The following is a 5800-nucleotide window of genomic DNA, read 5'->3' as shown; positions in this document are numbered from 1 at the left end:
AACATGCTTGGTGATCGGATGTTTCAAGTTACAATGGGCACCGACACATCGGCTCACCAAAGCAACTTAACAACGGCTTGCCACAGGGATCAGTGCTCGCTCCGCTTCTCTTCAGTCTATATATTGCGAATGTGTCGGAAACAAGGTCAACTAAGTTCGGTTACGCCGACAATTGGGTGCTTACAACCAGATGTAACTCAATTAAACTATCTGAGGAAATCCTAACAACAGACCTGGAGACAATGGGTGGATACTTCCGCACAGAGTATCACCAGTATAATGAGTATACACGAGAGTACAAAAAGATCGTGGGGAACGGAAATCTGCCAATACACCAAAATATTGAGGACTCTAACCACAATCGCCGCCGCTCCAGAAATCGACCGACTAAAACGGCAGGTGCAGAAATGCAAGAGGAGTTCAATCTGACCAATACATGGACTTATGAATAACGCAGAACCTGGTCCACACTTAACATAATTAGAGCGCAAAATGGCAGATGCGCAGGCCTCCTGCGCAAATGGGGCAAACAAACACCATCCTACTGCGACTGCGGAAAATACCATCACGGATGAATACGCCACAAGATCCTACAACGGCAGACCTGAAGACTTCCTGCTGGCAACCGCCGGGTCTATAGATTACATTAATCGACTTGATATTTGTTTGTGAAATCCTAAAGATTGTTCTATTAACTTATATGTATAAATTAGCATTTAACTTTACTGTGTCTAAATTGCCATACGATAAATAAATAAATAAATAAGATGGTGTAGTAAGCATAATATTTACCAAGCTTTTCTTTAGTCTCTTATTAAAGTGATTCATCTTTCATAGACTAATGTTTCAACATGACGCAAAATTATTTGTCGTTCATGTTTTCAAAATATCTCGACTTCTTTGATTCAAACGAACGCCAAACACAAAGAAATAAATCGATCTGGCTGAAACTTGGTCTGCGTTCTTCCAAGAGTTGCTAGTCACCAGTAGTGCTCTCCCTCTGACTTTGCACGAAATTTTCAAACCACCTTAGTATTTAAATATAACGATAACTGCTAACTATATAAACTATGATAGTTAATACTTTATTTTAAGTACCTAATTAAGTTAAGCTGTAGAACTAGAATAGGTATTCACTCAAGAAGAATTACTTCAAATGTCTGCGTTTACCGCCTCGCTGCATCCTTATGAAAACAATAGACTTCTCTACTGCTTAGCAATGTTGCAACGGATGCAATGTCGCAGAATAAAAGTTTTACTTGTTGCAAATMAAAGGGTCGCGTTTTTTATATGCCATTAGTTTATGAAAAAACAAATCATTAATTARCGTGCACACCGTGACTTCTTAGATCCCAAGATAATTTTTTATAAGATATCGTAAATACCGGATTCATCAGATGCAACACGAGAACAGGGAACACCAGATGCTTAAGAATTGAATATTATTTTACTTACAGTCTGTAAAACCGTTAGATACAAGTTTGTAAGTACATAAATAAACAGACATCACAATAAAAGTTTAAAGTAATAATACTTAAATTAAGCCAATAAATAACAAATAAACCAGATAATCAATGTTCAAAAAAAATAGAGAACACGAAAATTAAAGTCATGTAAAATATGCCATTCGCCAAATTATTGTAGATATGTAAACTCCATTAGATTTAATTCTAAACGGGAGAGTTGCCGATAAATTTACCATTGGATCGGTCAATAATTAATAGCGACGATTGCGTTCAAAATTATGCAGTCCTGAAAATAACCGATTTGTTACTGCATCTTGTTACTTTGGTAAATACTTTTTGTTAATTCGAAAATTCCTCAAGTCCTGTTGAGTTTAGGTATAGCACATAGTACGTGAATCATTCGAAGAATACAATGGATAATTCATAATTGAAATAAAAATTGGTGCTTCCATTTGAGAAAATCAAGCTCAAGGCGGTAGCTTCTTTTTGGACCGCACTGTAAAAAAATATGGTATCATAAATCGCATTTACAAATAAAAATTGGCGGGATCGAGCTTTTTGCCATTAAATACTTCGCTGAATTTGAAATTAATTTAAACTATTTTTTTAGGATTCACTGTATATTAATAAAGCGTATATGTTGACAAACATTTCCATTGTTGAAGCAATTGCAACTTAAAAGAACAAATAAATTTAACAAATTCGGCGGCAAATCATTGTCTAAACAATGGCGAAGGATTCCTCTTAATTCAAGATTCAATCTAAAAGTATTACATAATAACGGTCTGTTTGATCCACGAAAAATATAGATTTCACGGAACTATGAATTATGTTTTCAATTAGTGAACTAAAGAGTTCAGATTATGTGCACATAATATTTGATATCACCTGCAAAACACAAATATCTGAATTGATATATCTTACGTACAAATTTCCAATATGTGTGAAGAAGGTTTGTTTAACGGTAATTGCCTAGATAGATTTGTTATATTTACTGTTTAATTAACCAAGTATGTATGTATCCGATTATTTAATTTTAGAGGAGACAGACCAAGGAAAAATGGACCATTATCATTTATTTCAAAAACCTTGATTTGACAAATACTTTGAAATCTGCAATTAAAAAGCACAATTCGAAAAAAAAATCAAACATTTAAAAAAAGTTTTAAGCGACGTTCCAGTAAATGCAAACAAAACTATAGAACATAAAACTTGTTATTCCGTGAAACTAGAACACATGTATACAAAATTCTAAAACAACGGGTAAAAGTACAAATGAAGAACTACTTTACCATTTTGTAAATTAAAGTGGCATAAGCCGTGATTTTTCGTGTTTTTGGTCAACAAACCTGGTTATAAAGTCCAGGAGGCTATGATTATAATATGAAACAATTTCAATCCATAGCAATCTGAAGAAACACAGTCAGATAGAAATAAGAGAGCTAAAAATGTCCAAAGGTAATGTTAATTATATGACTATATTTTTCTGGTTCTGAAAGGATAAATCTCTTATATTTAAAGTTCCTTGATTTCCATCGAAGTAATGTTGATGTTAGTAATAAGCAATAAGCCCCTTCAATGTAGTATTTTCATGTAATAAAGGCGTTAAAATCCTATTGGTCCCACCCGAATTTTAGACGTTTTGGCGAATATTGAAAAATGAAAATCGCAAAGTTTCAAATATTGTAGAGGCTCACATCCGTCATCACATTTTCCGTTCTATAAAAACCTACCCCAAAATCAAAAAATTTTTAGATCCTTCGCCATGATGAAGGGTTCTTAATGGAACTATCTGGGCAATGGCGAAGGACCATTCTGAATCAACCAATGAATCTGTTTGTAAATCAGCTGAAGCCTGGAGACCTAAAAGATAATTTTGCATTTGATTCCATAGTTATATTGTAAATTTTCGTTAGGGAGCAAGAATTGACCGAATTGAGAGTGGGTCGTTTTTCAAATAACAAACCAGTGAAAAAGATCATATTTATTTTAAGACGTTAAATACAATTAGAGAGAAACTAACAAGAATATTTTGTAGTTTTTGGTTTCTGCATATAATAAAAAACTGCTCATCTTGGATAAAAGAAAACAATAAAAAGTTTAGCGACCGTGACAGGACTCGAACCTGCAATCTTCGGATCCGAAGTCCGACGCCTTATCCATTAGGCCACACGGTCATATTAAACTTTCATACTAAGCCGTAATATACAGCAAGTTTTGCACTGTATTAGGTATTTCAATAGTCTTTAGTTTTTTTTTACGGAAAAGACTGACAAGCCTTCCTTGTAATCAAAACATGTTGCTTGATATATTCGACAATAAAGTTTAAATTATGGAAGGTACGCGAACTCAAATTTTCAGCTCTAGTATAGAATGGTAAAATTCCTGAAATTGAGTAAAGTTGATTTAAAGCCAATTGTTAAAATATTTCCGTAAGTGGCACAGACGTAAATAAGTTACGCCGACTTTTTTGTTCAGAAATATGCCTTTATTTGACATATTTATTGAAGTTACAAAAGTAATTTCTTTTAATTCTAAAAAACTTTTAGGCAACTGTAAAGACTTTGTTATTTTGCCTTTTCCAAAATCATAGTCAAATTTGTAAAAAGTATTTACGAGTTATAAACGTTTACAAGCGTTTACTAATAAACTTAACAAAAAACAATACAGGGCAAAAAAGAGCACTAATAAAATTCTTGAAGACTCACACGCAAACCTCTACGAGTTTGTTAACCAAATAGTTTCGTACAATAACGAATAATAGCTCTTGTTTCACAATTTCCTTGCTATTTGTTCCTTTTTATTTTAATTTCCCTAGTAATTTGGAAGCAATATGAGCTAACTGCCCAAAAGTTTGTGATTGCTTTTGATTTTGTAGTAAATTTTAAAATAACTCGTTAAACGTTAAAATGTTAATTAATTGGCATTTTTTCACTTATTCACAGAGTTTAAACACAATCTCCTTCGTTTTTCAAGTTTATTAATTTCACCCTTTTAGTTCTCACTTTTTCAATTGATAATCCGAGCGAATTCTGACACAGTCTGTGAGAAAAGGATAACTAAATGGCCTACACCTTCTTCTATAGGTGATATAGGACCTTCTTCTATAGCACAAATTTAAAGTTCATAAAGTTTTTTGGTAAATATGTAATTGTATAGGTATGTATGTACGCATTTCGTTTGTCGTCACACACTTTGCAAAAATAGTGTGACTATAGCTCTTTGCTAATAAAAAATCGTGTAAAGTATCCTTCAACTAATTTTACTGTAAATTAAATCCCATTTAGTTTATTTAGTTTGTTTCATGCATTTGTCAGATGAAGAAGTATCAAAATACTTCTAGTTCCTCATTGGAAGGCTTAGAGGTAACGCAAGCGAAATGATTAACTTTGAATATAAATGATGAAATAATAGTGCTCGATTTAATAGTTTCACGCTTGATATTCAATAGAATAATCGGAAGTCAAATGTTGTTAGATGTAGGCGTAAATGCAATAAAACAAAAATGGAGCATTGAATACCTTTTTAAATCATTTATAATCTACGAAAAAATTACTCGATTATTTTCTACATCCGGACAATTGTTGAGCGTCAAATTAGTGTCCTCATTTCATAACAATGTCAGAATTTTTTATTTGCAGCTCATAAAACTCATATGATTTTAGTTGCAACTATTAGCTAACAACTACTTAAGCTCCAAATCTTTAAAACCTAAATTTCATATTAAAAAGAAGGCAATCCACTATCTAAATGTGCCTTTGATATAATCTAAATTGAACTGAAATCCTAAAAGTTTCTGTTGACAAAAAAAAAATCATAATTGAGTAATATTGAACATCTAGTTAATTGTATCAGACATGTTCTTGTTGTATCAGACATGTTCTACCAGTCTTGTCACAGTTCTGAAACACATTTATTCAATCTCTCGTGTTTTATCCCATATATTACTTCTCTTCTCTGAAAATACCTTTCACATTTGTTAATATCAATTTTTGTAATTTTGTAAAAATTCGCATATTCACAAGACTGAAAGATATAGATGACCACCGTCATTCCCTTAATGTATTTGAAAAAAGGAATAAACTCGAACGAAAGAAGGACAAAGCTCTGCAAAACATGTAGGATTTAGATAAGTTCTATATTGTTGAGGCGGATTCACTTTTTTACAAACTGCTTGTTGGGTATTTCGCCTCAAAAATTTTGTCTTTAAAAAAGACAGAATTTCCTCACGTCTTTTATTACAGATTGATAAATAGTGCCCCTATTTTGCAATAAGGACAAATTATTTATCAAAAAGTAATCGAGAACTATCACCTAGAGCAGCGGTCGGGGAA

The 5800-nt window shown here is 32.6% G+C and overlaps 1 non-coding gene across 1 annotated transcript; it reads right to left on the bottom strand.

Moving 5' to 3' along the window:
* Positions 1-3570: 3570 nt before the first annotated feature.
* On the bottom strand, positions 3571-3643 carry Trnar-ucg. The gene has a single exon. It is a non-coding gene; the product is annotated as a tRNA-Arg (tRNA).
* Between the last annotated feature and the right edge of the window lie 2157 nt (positions 3644-5800).

The sequence above is a fragment of the Dendroctonus ponderosae genome, unplaced genomic scaffold (assembly GCF_020466585.1).
Source record: "Dendroctonus ponderosae isolate FM_Combo_2020 unplaced genomic scaffold, Dpon_F_20191213v2 Dpon_F_20191213_3, whole genome shotgun sequence".
In the NCBI taxonomy this organism is placed as follows: Eukaryota; Metazoa; Arthropoda; class Insecta; order Coleoptera; family Curculionidae; genus Dendroctonus; species Dendroctonus ponderosae.
This window is presented reverse-complemented; position numbering and strand designations above follow the sequence as displayed.